Here is a 14,189-nt window from a genome sequence, read left to right on the forward strand (position 1 = left end):
GATTTCAAAGATGTCTGGACTTTTCTGAATCCTTTGCCGCAAGGTCTTGATCAAAGGCTAATCTTTCCAGAACACATTTCCTGATAACCTTCCCTCCCAAGTCAAAATCACCGGGTTCTTTTTAAGTTTTTTTCACAGATCATTCCCCTAATAGTTGTGAGCCAGGTCAGCGAATGCCTTTATTTAGGCACATAGCAGGCAGTCAGTGATGTTTGAAAATGAAATGGAATTCCAAGGACCCTAAAACTAATGATAGTTACCATTTTGAAGTATCTGCTGGGTGCCGAATGAATCACAGTCACCATATGAGTTAGGTGTTACCGTCACCACTTTCCAGATGAGAAAACTGAGGCTTAGAGGAGGAGTACCAAAGTATGACCAAGTAGGAGGCAAAGATGGGACCCAAACTTAGTGATGTGCCAACTCCAAATCATGAAACAGTCCAGTCTTAATCAACCATCTTAGTGACACTGGAATTTGCTTATTTGGTTTGTTTTGGTGTGTGTATTAGTCAGGGTTACATAACAGTATATCTATCATATAGAGATATATCTGTATAGATATATAAAATTTTCTGGGACCATTTTTTTCTGTATATCTATATAGATATACAGAGATATAGCCTATTGGTTTTGTTTGGTGCTATATACAGATACATAGATTATATCTTTGTACAAGGAGGTTTATTATAGAAATTGGCTCACATGATTTATGGAGGCTGCAGGTCCCAAGATGTGCCATCTATGATCTGGAAAACCGGGGAGGTCAGTGGTACAGTTCAGTCTGAGTCTGAAGGTGGGAGAACCAGGAGCATCGCTATCCAAGGGCAGAAGAAGATGGACGTCCCAACTCAGGCAGTGAGAGTAAATTCCCTTTCCTCTATCTTCATGTTCTGTTCAGGTCCTCAAGAGACTGGCTGATGCCCCCGCCCCCCAACTAGGGAGGGTGATCTTCCTTTCTCAGTCTACAGGTTCAAATGCTAATCTATTTCCAGAAAATCCTCATACACCCAGGACAATGTTTTACCAGATATCTGGGCATCCCTTAACCCAGTCGAGTGGACACATAAACCATCAGAGCATTGATGTTTTTATTATTTTTAATATGAGAACATTAGCAGAGGAAGATGGATTTACCCTCAGAAAGCAAGCCTACCTGAATTCTGAAGTCCCTGTGTATCCGTTTCCTACTGGCTGTCTAGATTCCTCATAGAAACCCAACCTTGCAGGGAGATGACAGGTAATCTGGGGTTGCGGGGGGCAGGGGCGGGGGAAAGAAGCTTGAAGATTTCAAAGCATGTTAGTAGAAAATAAAATCCACTTCTACCAACAGTTTGAAAGAAAGTAAAATCATTCATGGTGTCAAAGATGCACAGAGGGTGGCAGGGGTTGAACTTCTGAAGCTGTTTTCTCATCATTCAGACTGACAAATTTATTGTACTGGCGCTTCTAGCAATCAAGAAGGAATCAGATGCCAAGATAATTTTTCCTTGCCAAATTGTTTTTTCCCATTGCAATTAGCATTTTTAAGGACCTCATCAAATAGCCAATGTGTATTCAATTCCCTCTCTCCCTCTCCAATTAAAATTCAGCTAAGAAGTTGTATCAGTAATAATTGTTAAAGATAAAATACCACCCTTACCCACTCTATCATATTTCTCCATGTTTTCTTAAATATCCTTTAAACCAGGCATAGGATTTTAAAAGGTTTATTTTCTTATTAGTATGCATTATATAATATGAAAGTAAATTATTTAAACTAAAAGCAGTTCAGCTGTTTGGGTTGCCCTCATTTAGATTCTTTATAAAATCTTTGAGCTCATCCTATACCTACTTGTCCTCTAAAAGCATTTTGAAGCTGAGCCTGCTGCTGCTCTCAGAACCCCATTTCCTCTTTTTATCCTGGGCACAAGGTCTACGTCCTTCTGCCTCCCTTGCAATGAAGGGGGACATGTGGTTGATTTCTGGGCAGAGGTGGGTACACAGGCAAAGTGCCAGGTCCATGAAAGTCTCTCATGAGAGAGTCTCTAGGTTATTTCCTTCTCAGCCTGCTGAAATTGCCCACGCCCAACACCCTTGGCAGCCCTGAGCTGCGAATAGCAGAGCCTCCACCAGACTGCTTCCTGAAGGAACAGAGGGTACCCTTCTCCATCCCTACTTCACACACTCTGAAACTACCCTAGAGTGTTCACTGAGAAAAAATGAACTGCTACGGTGTTTGAGCCATTATAATTCAGGGTTTTATCAGTTTGAGCAGTTAGCTTACTCTGACTAGTTGCCTTTTCCTTGACTGGGCTAGCTTTCCTCCTCCACCATGCTACATGCTCCAGCCAAGCCGTCCTGTGGCATCTGATCATGGAACTTCCCAAACTTCCTCCTTATTGTCTGTCTGCCTTCCCAGACAGACTCTCAAGCTCTATGAAGTCATGGACCATACTTCCCTCGCTCTCCAGTATATCTTCATATAGTGCTTGGTACATGCATGTATATGTGCTCTTCAGTCCTGTCCAACTCTTATCAACCCCAGGGACTGTAGCCTGCCACGCTCCTCTGACCATGGGATTCTCTAGGCAAGAATACTTGAGTGAGTTGCCATTTCCTTCTTCAGGGATCTTACTGACCCAGGGATCTAACCCATGTATCCTGCATTGGCAGGTGAATTCTTTACTGCTGAGCCATTGGGAGTAGATCCTTAATAGTGAAGTGAAAGTCACTCAGTAGTGTCTGACTCTTTGTGACCCCATGGACTATACAGTCCATGGAATTCTCCAGGCCAGAATACTGGAGTGGGTAGCCTTTCCCTTCTCCAGGGGGTCTTCCCAACCCAGGGATCGAACCCAGGTCTCCCACATTGCAGGTGGATTCTTTACCAGCTGAGCCACAAAGGAAGCCCAGGAATAATGGAGTGGGTAGAAGATCCCTTCTCCAGTGGATCTTCCCAACCCAGGAATCAAACCAGGGTCTCCTGCATTGCAGGCAAATTCCTTACCAACTGAGCTACCAGGGAAGCCCTGATCCTTAATAAATATTTGTTAAATTAACAAGATGTTGGATACATGGACTTTGCTTTTCTCTATACTGGGTACATCATGAGAAATGCTGGACTGGAAGAAACACAAGCTGGAATCAAGATTGCCGGGAGAAATATCAGTAACCTCAGATATGCAGATGACACCACCCTTATGGCAGAAAGTGAAGAGGAACTCAAAAGCCTCTTGATGAAAGTGAAAGTGGAGAGTGAAAAAGTTGGCTTAAAGCTCAACATTCAGAAAACGAAGATCATGGCATCTGGTCCCACCACTTCATGGGAAATGATGGGGAAACAGTGGAAACAGTGTCAGACTTTATTTTTCTGGGCTCCAAAATCACTACAGATGGTGACTGCAGCCATGAAATTAAAAGACGCTTACTCCTTGGAAGGAAAGTTATGACCAACCTAGATAGCATATTCAAAAGCAGAGACATTACTTTGCCAACAAAGGTTCGTGTAGTCAAGGCTATGGTTTTTCCTGTGGTCATGTATGGATGTGAGAGTTGGACTGTGAAGAAGGCTGAGTGCCAAAGAATTGATGGTTTTGAACTGTGGTGTTGGAGAAGACTCTTGCGAGTCCCTTGGACTGCAAGGAGATCCAACCAGTCCATTCTGAAGGAGATCAGCCCTGGGATTTCTTTGGAAGGAATGATGCTAAAGGTGAAACTCCAGTACTTTGGCCACCTCATGGGAAGAGTTGACTCATTTGAAAAGACTCTGATGCTGGGAGGGATTGGGGACAGAGGATAAGGGGACGACAGAGGATGAGATGGCTGGAGGGCATCGCTGACTCGATGGACGTGAGTCTCAGTGAACTCCCGGAGTTGGTGATGGACAGGGAGGCCTGGCGTGCTGCAATTCATGGGGTCGCGGAGAGTCGGACACGACTGAGCAACTGATCTGTTCTGATCTGATGCTGGGTATAGCAAACTTAGATGCTGAATAATCTTTAAGAATAATGGTAATGGAATGAGAAGAATGTGTTTGGCTATAAATTGTGGTATTTCTGTATGTTTCTAGAAACCTGACCTCTTGTGGATGACTACCAGTCTTCATTGCAAATCTCCTTTATGCTGAGGCTGATATGTGTTTCTACATGAACAGAAAACATAGGATTTTTAAAAAACTGTATTTAATGGCATTCTCTTTCATAAAAATTAGTAGAATAAAGGTATCTGGAAACTCTTTGCTCTTTTTCCCACTAAGAGGTAGAGTATAATTCCCCTGTCTTTGAATCTAGGCTTGTTTCAATACTAGAATGCTGTGGAAGTTACATTCTAGGTTTCCAGGGACCAAATCATAGGACTTATAGCTCCTGCTTTGTTTCTTGGAATACTTGGTTTTTGTAGCCCCAAAGCCTTCACATAAGAAGTCTGACTCCCCCAAGATCACCATGATAAAGAGGCCACATGTAAGCTGTGTGGTTGAGACTACCTTCTAGACCTCCCTGCCAAGGCAACAGACGTGTGGGTGAAGTCATCCATCCTGGACTTCCAGACGAGGCTATTCTCTAGCTAAATTTTGATGAATGATCCTAGCCAATGCAACATGGTATTGAAAAATCATTGAGATAAGCCCTCACCTGAAATTCATGAGATGTGATAAGACAATTGTTGTTTCAGCCCACTAAGTTTTAGGGCAATTTATAGTGCGATAAATAACAACTGAACAGCAAATTATTTTATTTCCGTATTTGTCCAATAACATTTGCTTCAGTTCAGTTCAGTCGCTCAGATGTGTCTGACTCTTTGCGACCCCATGGATTGCAGCATGCCAGGCCTCCCTGTCCATCAACAACTCCTGGAGTTTACTCAAACTCATGTCCATTGAGTCAGTGATGCCATCCAACCATCTCATCCTCTGTTGTTCCCTTCTTCTCCCGTCTTCAATCATTCCCAACATCAGGGTCTTTTCAAATGAGTCAGTTTTTCACAACAGGTGACCAAAGTATTGGAGTTTCAGCTTCACCATCAGTCCTTCCAAAGAACACTCAGGACTGATCTCCTTTAGGATGGACTGGTTGGATCTCCTTGCTGCCCAAGGGACTCTCAAGTGTCTTCTCCAACACCACAATTCAAAAGCATCAATTCTTCTGTGCTCAGCTTTCTTTATAGTCCAACTCTCACATCCATACATGACTACTGGAAAAACCATAGCTTTGACTAGACGGACCTTTGTTGGCAAAGTAATATCTCTGCTTTTTAATATGCTATCTAGGTTGGTCATAACTTTCCCTCCAAGGAGCAAGTGTCTTTTAATTTCATGGCTGCAATCACCATCTGCAGTGATTTTGGAGCCCCAAAAAATAAAGTCAGCCACTGTTTCCCCATTGATTTGCCATGAAGTGATGGGACCAGATGCCACGATCTTAGTTTTCTGAATGTTGAGTTTTAAACCAACTTTTTCACTCTCCTCTTTCACTTCCATCAAGAGGCTCTTTAGGTCTTCTTCACTTTCTACCATAAGGGTGGTGTCATCTGCATATCTGAGGTTATTGATATTTCTCCCGGCAATCTTGATTCCAGCTTGTGCTTCATCCAGCCCAGCATTTCTCATAATGTACTCTGCATATAAGTTTAATAAGCAGGGTGACAATATACAGCCTTGACATACTCCTTTTCCTATTTGGAACCAGTCAGTTGTTCCATGTCCAGTTCTAACTGTTGCTTCCTGACCTGCATACACATTTCTCAAGAGGCAGGTCAGGTGGTCTGGTATTCCCATCTCTTTCAGAAGTTTCCACAGTTTATTGTGATCCACACAGTCAAAGGTTTTGGCATAGTCAATAAAGCAGAAATAGATGCTTTTCTGGAACTCTCTTGCTTTTTTGGTGATCCAATAGATGTTGATAATTTGATCTCTGGTTCCACTGCCTTTTCTAAATCCAGCTTGAACATCTGGAAGTTCATGGTTCATGTACTGTTGAAGCCTGGCTTGGAGAATTTTGAGAATTACTTTCCTAGCGTGTGAGATGAGTGCAATTGTGCGGTAGTTTGAGCATTCTTTGGCATTGCCTTTCTTAGGGATTGGAATGAAAAGTGACCTTTTCCAGTCCTGTGGCCACTGCTGAGTTTTCCAAATTTGCTGGCATATTGAGTGCAGCACTTTCACAGCATCATCTTTTAGGATTTGAAATAGCTCAAAGGAATTCCATCACCTCCACTAGCTTTGTTTGTAGTGAAGCTTCTTAAGGCCCACTTGACTTCACATTCCAGGATGAGTGATCACACCATTTTGATTATCTGGGTCATGAAGATCTTTTTTGTACAGTTCTTCTGTGTATTCTTGCTGCCTCTTTTTCATATCTTCTGCTTCTGTTAGGTCCACACCATTTCTGTCCTTTATTGTGCCCATCTTTGCATGAAATGTTCCCTTGGTGTCTCTAATTTTCTTGAAGTAGTCTTTCCCATTCTATTGTTTTCCTCTATTTCTTTGCACTGCCTTGAGACTTTAAATTTGGGCAATTTTGGTTGATCATTTGCTAACCACCAAGTAAGCTTTAGTTTCTGTCTGTTTCTATACCTTGTAATTGAACAAGAGATGGTTTGGGGCACTGAAAGAAATGGGTTGTTAATTCTGGGCCATATTTAACCTATATTAGAATAGTAATTGGTAATATGCATTGGCAATGTAGTCTCCAGTCAAAACAAAACAAAACACACACTTTGGGGACTCAGGGAAATAAGTTAAATTGGTTTAAAAATATATATATCAATGTATGCCAAATTTTATTTTAATTTATGTTAGCAGCTATGTTCCTCTGGAAAGCAGTCTATATGGTAAAAGACAAAATTATACATAGGTAAAAATTTTAGTCTCAATTTGTTTATTTATTAACTTGTTATTTTGTATTGGGTACCTGATGTGAAGAGGAGACTCGTTGGAAAAGACCCTGATGCTAGGAAACATGGAGGCAGGAGGAGTAGGGGGCAACAGAGGATGAGATCGTTTGATGGCATCACCAACTCAATAGATATGAGTTTGAGCAAATTTTGGGAGATAGTGAAGGACAGCAAAACCTGGTATGCTGCAGTTCATGGGGTCACAAAGAGTTGGACCTGAGTGAGTGACTGTACAATAAGAAATAGTCGATTAACAACATTGTGAGTTTCAGATGAACAGTGAAGGGACTCAGACATACATATATATATAGGTATCCCTTGACCCCCAAACTCCCCTCCCATCCACATAACATTGAGCAGAATTCTATGCTATGCTCAATTTAAAAGTGACATTAACTGAAAAGTAATTAATAAAGGAAAGGAAATGAAATTTTATTTAGGGCCTACTATGTGCTGAGTGCTTTTCATACATTTTAAAAAATCTCATGATAATGCTACAGGTAATTTGTAAATGTGAAATTAAAAATTTGCTTAAGATCATTCAGTTGGTAAGCGGTAGGTTGGATTTGACCAAATCTAACTGGTTCAAAGCCTGTGTGTGTTCTTTCTCCTCCATGGAGGCTATTTATCTAAAACAGTGCTGCTGCTGCTAAGTCGCTTCAGTCGTGTCCGACTCTGTGCGACCCCATAGATGGCAGCCCACCAGGCTCTCCTGTCCCTGGGATTCTCCAGGCAAGAACACTGGAGTGGGTTGCCATTTCCTTCTCCAATGCATGAAAGTGAAAAGTGAAAATGAAGTCGCTCAGTTGTGTCCGACTCTAGCGACCCCATAGACTGCAGCCTACCAGGCTCCTCCATCCATGGGATTTTCCAGGCAAAAGTACTGGTGTGGGGTGCCATTGCCTTCTCTGCCAGAACAGTGCAGGTCTCTCCAAACGTAGCTCTCAAAGAACTTGGAAGTAATTAAGGCGGAGGTGGTTTGTTAGCATGTTCATTTATGAAATATACCCCAGTAAAACATTTTATCAATTTTTGCCCACCTTTACAAGTTGCTTATTCAGTAAGGATCTGGAGGAAAGAGTAGGAAATACACAACACCCCATGGATGTATTTCAGAAGTTCTGTAACTTGAAACACAGCTTATAGAGTGAATCTTATTAAAAGCAAGCACTTTCCATCACTGTGACTACCCCAATTTATCTCCTGCAAAATTCTGTTATAGCTTCATTTTCTTAATGGGATATATCTACAACGGGGTGAGAGGATTGGGGTTGGATGTTTTCTTTCTATTCATTTTTTCCCTAGTTGGGCTAAAATTCCCATCTTGCATTTGTCTGTCTGAAATCTTCAAATACTTTAATAATAATAATAAACACAACTGTTCAAAAAAAAATACTACAGAAAAGTTGAGACTCGCAGTTTGGGCTAATCCCAACCATCTGGGACAGGATAAGTAGCCATGGGGAATGGGGTGGGGGGTACTTTCTTAAACACAATTCATCCCCCTCTCCCAATACTTACATGTTCAAACACTGCTTGGTGGACTGACTCTTGTGTTTCTTATTTTCTGAAGAGTCAGCACTGTCCAGTGGTTTTAAAGCTCAGATAGTGTTGTTACTGAACCAAACTTGGGTTCTTTCACTCGTGTGCAGTGAAATCAATCTACTGACATTGGGTTGTATGAAGGAAAGTACAGTATTTATTTCAGGGCATGCCAAGCAGCCAAACTCCCTGAATTCAACAAAAAACTTAAGCAAAGCATTTTTAAAATCCAGGTGAGGGAGGGGTGTCCCAGGCTATGTGATCAGCTCATGCATGTACCCTGATAGGCTGATGGTGCTAACAGGGTGTCATCACAGCACTTAAGAGTATCGATCCTTAGTAGCTTCTGGTCATGGTCATCAAGTAGTTAATTTCTTCCATTTGGTGGTGGGTTTTGACTTTCACTTTTTGCTTCCATGCATTAGAGAAGGAAATGGCAACCCACTCCAGCGTTCTTGTGGAGAATCCCAGGGACGGCAGAGCTTGGTGGGCTGCCATCTATGGGGTCACACAGAGTCGGACACGACTGAAGCGACTTAGCAGCAGTAAGCATATGACGGAGAAGGCAATGGCACCCCACTCCAGTACTCTTGCCTGGAAAATCCTATGGATGGAGGAGCCTGGTGGGCTGCAGTCCATGGGGTTGCTGAGAGTCGGACACATCTGAGCAAGTTCACTTTAGCATATGTAAAACAAGTCAGGAAATGTGCATCAGATACTATCATTTCCCTTCTGCTGAGAGGAGCTACAACAGAGGATATGGGGGCAAGTCCCAAAGGATCATTTTTCAGCAGGATGGGCTTCCCATTCTTTGCCTCAATTTACTCATTTGTAACTTGGACTTCCAGCCAGTTGCTGTGAGAAGTAAATGAATCAGTCAATGCATGTGAGGTACTTAAAACCATGCTTGGTGACAGTAATTGGAAAGTGCTATATAAATACTAGCTGCTGATCTCATACTATTTTCCTCAAGCATTTACTTGAAAGGCAGGGGACAGGACAAAAAAGAAAGGGAAGACTTTGAAGACATTGAGGAATTTGCACAAAAAGCTCCTGTACTCTCAATTACAGGTGGTTACCTATCTAGGCAGAGGACTGGCTTCTTGGTGGGAACTTCACTAACATACAACTTAGAATGATGCTCTTGAGGTTAATGGCTAAGGTCAGGAGACAATAATCTCTATAACAAGCCAGTGCAATTTTATGAGGACAGAGAAACAACAGCATGGATACAAAGTCTCTTGACAGGACCAAGACAGTGATTTTTTTTTTCTTCCAAACTCTCTAATCAGTGTGGCCAGGCAGAGGACAAAAAGGGTAATTCTCTCTTGATCATTTCTATTCATTCATTCGTCCAACAACCATTACTTAATTATTCACCTACCCTGTGCCAAGCAAAGCAAAGATGAGTGAGACCTCGCAGTCTAGTTGGAGAAATGAACAAGAGGATGCATTAATTAACTCAATTACTATTATCCATCAGGTACTGTGTTAGGTGTGGGGTATAGTGAACAAAACAGAAAAACTCCACCACGCCCACCCCTCGCATTTGTGGAGCTGGCATTCTAGGGAAAGACAATGCTTCAGGTAAGTATGAAATCCTAAAAATAAAGCATGCAAGGAACTAGGGCGTGTTTCTGTAGGGCGGTGGACTGGCTGTACTTTTAATTGGAATAGTCAGGGACGGTTTTACTGATAAGGAGGTGGGGTAACTCAGGATATGCCCAGAGCATATGGGAGCCCAAGGGGAAGCCCCGCGTCTCTCCATGCCCTGCTGAGGGCAGCCCCAGAACTCAACACTCTCCAGTGCCACTTCTGGAGCTCACTCCTCCCGCCGCCGCCGCGCCGGGCTCCAAGGGGCGGGGACCGAGCAAAGGTCCTGCCGCCCGCCCTCTTCCCTCGAGATCCCCCGCCCCGACTCGGCCCGGCCCGAGGGCTCCTCCGACTCGACCGGCGCGGGGCCTGAGGCAGCTGCGAGGTAAGTCCGGTATCTGGGCTCGGCTCTGTTCGGGATCCGGCCTTGACCTTGGGGAGCCGAGCCCGCGCGGCCCTTTCTCTCTGGGACACCCTCTGGCTTGCCCCTTAGTCCTAAGGGGGACGAATGGGTGGGCTGCCCGCAGCTGGACCGCCGGCCCCATGGCGTCCCCCCTCTCCCCCGTTTCCAGCCCCCGTCCCCCCACACCACCCCTTTCCCATCCCGTCCCCTCTCCTCTCCTCCTCCACTCCATTGCCATTTCCTTCTCTGGCTGTTGCTAGGGCAGCGGGTACCCACTGCCCCCCTTCTTCGCGCCCCCTCCCCATTCCTTCTTTCTTTGTCTTCCGGTTTCTCCTGGAGATGGCCGTGTGCCGGCGCGCGTGTGCGCGGGGAAGGAAGGTGGGGGCGGCGTGGAATTCTCTCTCCTGCATGGACCGAGTCCCCATCCCTGGCGTCGGGGATCCTGGGCCCCGAGGTTACGGAGGAGGAGGAGGAGGAGGCCAGGCCCCGCCCGGTAGTTCTCGGCCTGGATGGGATGACATCACCGCGCTCACGGGGCCTCCACGTGCGGACCCGGACCGCTTCCCCTCTGCACCTGACCACGTTCTAAGACCAGGGCCGTCTTAGAACGGCGTGGGTTCTAGCGGGTTTGGAAAAACCCTCTCACTGAGATTCTACTCAGTTCAGAGGACTGGTGAGAAGGAAGGATGCGTTGGGATCGATGGATGCCTATAAGAGGCAAATAGACAAACTAGTTGAAGTGGAATGAAAAGTGCTGCGGGATCAGAGAACAGCTGAAGAAGTGTAGAGGAAATCGTTTTCCAAAGCCACCACCAATGAGCTCTTTTCATAAACGAAAACCTCTGGGAAAAGATGAGGCCAATTAGATCTGAGAAATACCGCCCAAGCCCTCAGAAGCTCCTTAGGTTTTCCAGAAGTGCTTTTGTTTTTGTTTTTTGAACCCGCAAGGGGAACCAGTGGGTTCTTTAATCAGTCTCCAGTTATTTATTCCACTTCTCCCAAACCTTTGCTGACTCACCCTCCTTTTACAAGCTCATGCGTGCCCTGTGACCACCTTTTTTTTTTTTAATTTCAGATTTTTATTTTAGAAAGAAATGATAGAGTTCCTTGTCTTTAATTTGCTGCTGCTGCTAAGTCGCTTCAGTCGTGTCAGACTGTGCGACCCCATAGATGGCAGCCCACCAGGCTCTCCTGTCCCTGGGATTCTCCAGGCAAGAACACTGGAGTGGGTTGCCATTTCCTCCTCCAGTGCATGAAAGTGAAAAGTGAAAGTGAAGTCGCTCAGTCGTGTCCGACTCTTAGCGACCCCATGGACTGCAGCCTACCATGCTCCTCCGTCCATGGGATTTTCCAGGCAAGAGTACTAGAGTGGGGTGCCATTGCCTTCTCCCCTTTAATTTGCCTTACTATACAAATGAAGGCACTGGGCTGTAAGCATTGGAAGATACAGAAGAATGACACCCAGAGTCAATTTCACTTTGTTGTTTAGAAAACTAAAAACAGTTTGAAATGTGCTGAAGTTGTTAAGAGACAATAGTACTAATAGCAGTGTCTTGTTTTCCTAGATAGTGAGGAAATAGCATGTTTTATAGCCATGGTTTTTGCTTCTACCGTAACTGAAGTTTACCCTTTTGAGCACATTTTCTTACTCTAAAAATGAATCATATGTGGTTCAAAAAAAATAAATAAATAAAGCTGACTAGGGTGTCAGCAGAGCAGGTGGTCCAGGACTCAGGCTTGGGAGACAGGTGGACCTCAGTTGGAATCTGGGCTCAGCACGAATTCTCTATTTAAGGTTCACTGCCTTCTAGTCACGGAGAAGGCAATGGCACCCCACTCAAGCACTCTTGCCTGGAAAATCCCATGGACGGAGGGGCCTGGTAGGGTGCAGTTGCAAAGAGTCGGACACGACTGAGCGACTTCACTTTCACTTTTCACTTTCATGAACTGGAGAATGAAATGGCAACCCACTCCAGTGCTTACAGCCCAGTGTTCTTGCCTGGAGAATCCCAGGGATGGGGTCGCATAGAGTCGGACACGACTGAAGCGACTTAGCAGCAGCAGCAGCAGCAGCAGCCTTCTAGTCAAAGACCTCTGGGAACAGCAGGTGGAGTTGAAGGGGTTGGGTCAGTTCCTTGCTGAATGAGGGAGGCTTTGCTCCATGGGCAACCCTGGGCTTCTCCATATCTGGGTGTCAGAAAGGAGTTATAGGATTTGGGCTTCTAGGCGATTTGGAGGAGAGTTTAAGGAAATAGGACTTTACTCTGAATTGGATGCTGCCAGAAAGTGTGGGAAATTCTCTGAAGTATCCTTGTAAATCATGTCTGAAAGGAGTGAGGCTAAAACTGCTGTTGACTGAAAACCACAGTTACTTATGTGTCAGGGTTGGTGGGGGTAGTGGGAGTGTTTGGTCATTTTTGTGGTTTGGACAGTGTTCACATTCTGACTGTGGTCAGATAAGACTATAAAAGGTCTTGTTTTGGTCTTGATTTATCATGGCCACTGAGTGGCCTTGCCTGATGTTGATGTCCTGTGACATTGTTCGTGCCAGCCAGGAGAATGCCGGGCCAGTGCTGGCAACCCCAGGGCTAGCTGATTGTACCAAGCCAGTTCCTGGATGTCAGGGTTGCTGCTTTTTTTCTTGTGTTCTTGAGCAAATAACATCTTTGCACTTTAGTTTCCACTTCTGCAAAATGCAGACAATACCTCCTGAGGGTTGTCGTGGAGATTCAGTGAGGAAATATGTAGAAAGGAGTTAGCCGGTACCTGGCACATAGCAGGTACTCAGCATATAGTTACCCCCTCTTTATCTAGTGGATGTTGAGGTTTCTTCCTTAGAATTCAAGCAGAGGCCCATTGATCAACTGGAGCTGCTCTAGAGAAGAATCCTGAATTGGGAAGAGGTAGGTTTTTTGCAACTCAAAGATGTGATCATTCCATCACACTGAATCAGTCTTGAGGATGGTCATGAGCAATTGTAGTATCTTCTGATGCCGTCACCATCTTGGCAACTATTTTTTAGATTCTTTGGTCCCAGTTGGCGGTGTGCTCTTCTGACTTTGTGTCGTTGTCTTGCTTTTTTGGTCTCTTCCTTTAATGTCTCGTCCAGGAGTCTGAGCTGAACTTTCATGTCATTACTGCCTTGACTTTGACTCTCTGAGTTCTAATCTGATTCAAGTTGGGGAGCCGCAGAGGCTGATGAGATGTTTGCTAATGGAATTCTTCAGGCCCAAGTGAGGGAGCCCAGGCTCTTTGGTACAGCTGTAAAGTGCAGTGGAGTTTTAGGCCATGAGCATTTTGACCTTGACCTCTAGGGAGGTCATTTTCATCTTCTTTCGGATTGGAGCATTCTGGAAATTTGAATCTGACGTCTGGCTTCTAGTTGAGGCATTATTGCACTTGTCTGTGCCAGGCAGCTTGAGTTCTAGATCTTTTAGGGGACTCTGGGCATATTATTTAATCTTTCCAGGCGGGACAGTTACTTTAGTTGTTTGAGAATCAGACAGCAACTTATTGGCTTCCGATGCCACATGATAAACTGTATTGTGTTAAATTTTTAGCTTATATCTTGGTTCATCTCTCTGATTTATTGAAAGCTTCTAGGAATAAAGAAAAAGCAATAGAAAATAGGCTAAGGACACAAACAGTTAAGAAAAAGAAATATAAAAAGGCTGCAAACAAAAGATGCTTGAATTCATTTATATTAAAATGTGTGTTAGTTGCTCAGTTGTGTCCAACTCTGCAACCCCATGGACTATAGCCGGCCAGATTCCTCTGTC

General features: G+C 44.3%; 1 protein-coding gene across 8 annotated transcripts in view; it reads left to right on the forward strand.

Moving 5' to 3' along the window:
- Nucleotides 1-14,189, forward strand: part of GSDME (gasdermin E) — a 116,470-nt gene that overhangs the window by 32,941 nt on the left and 69,340 nt on the right. The window contains exon 2 of one of the 8 annotated variants that reach the window (XM_055590572.1): nt 9,898-10,001. The exons of the other annotated variants lie outside the window; for them this stretch is intronic. The gene's annotated coding sequence lies outside the window, so the exon portion shown is untranslated. The remainder of the gene's footprint in view (nt 1-9,897; nt 10,002-14,189) is intronic. 8 annotated transcript variants of the gene reach the window in all.

The sequence above is a fragment of the Bubalus kerabau genome, chromosome 8 (genome assembly GCF_029407905.1).
Source record: "Bubalus kerabau isolate K-KA32 ecotype Philippines breed swamp buffalo chromosome 8, PCC_UOA_SB_1v2, whole genome shotgun sequence".
Lineage (NCBI taxonomy): Eukaryota > Metazoa > Chordata > Mammalia > Artiodactyla > Bovidae > Bubalus > Bubalus kerabau.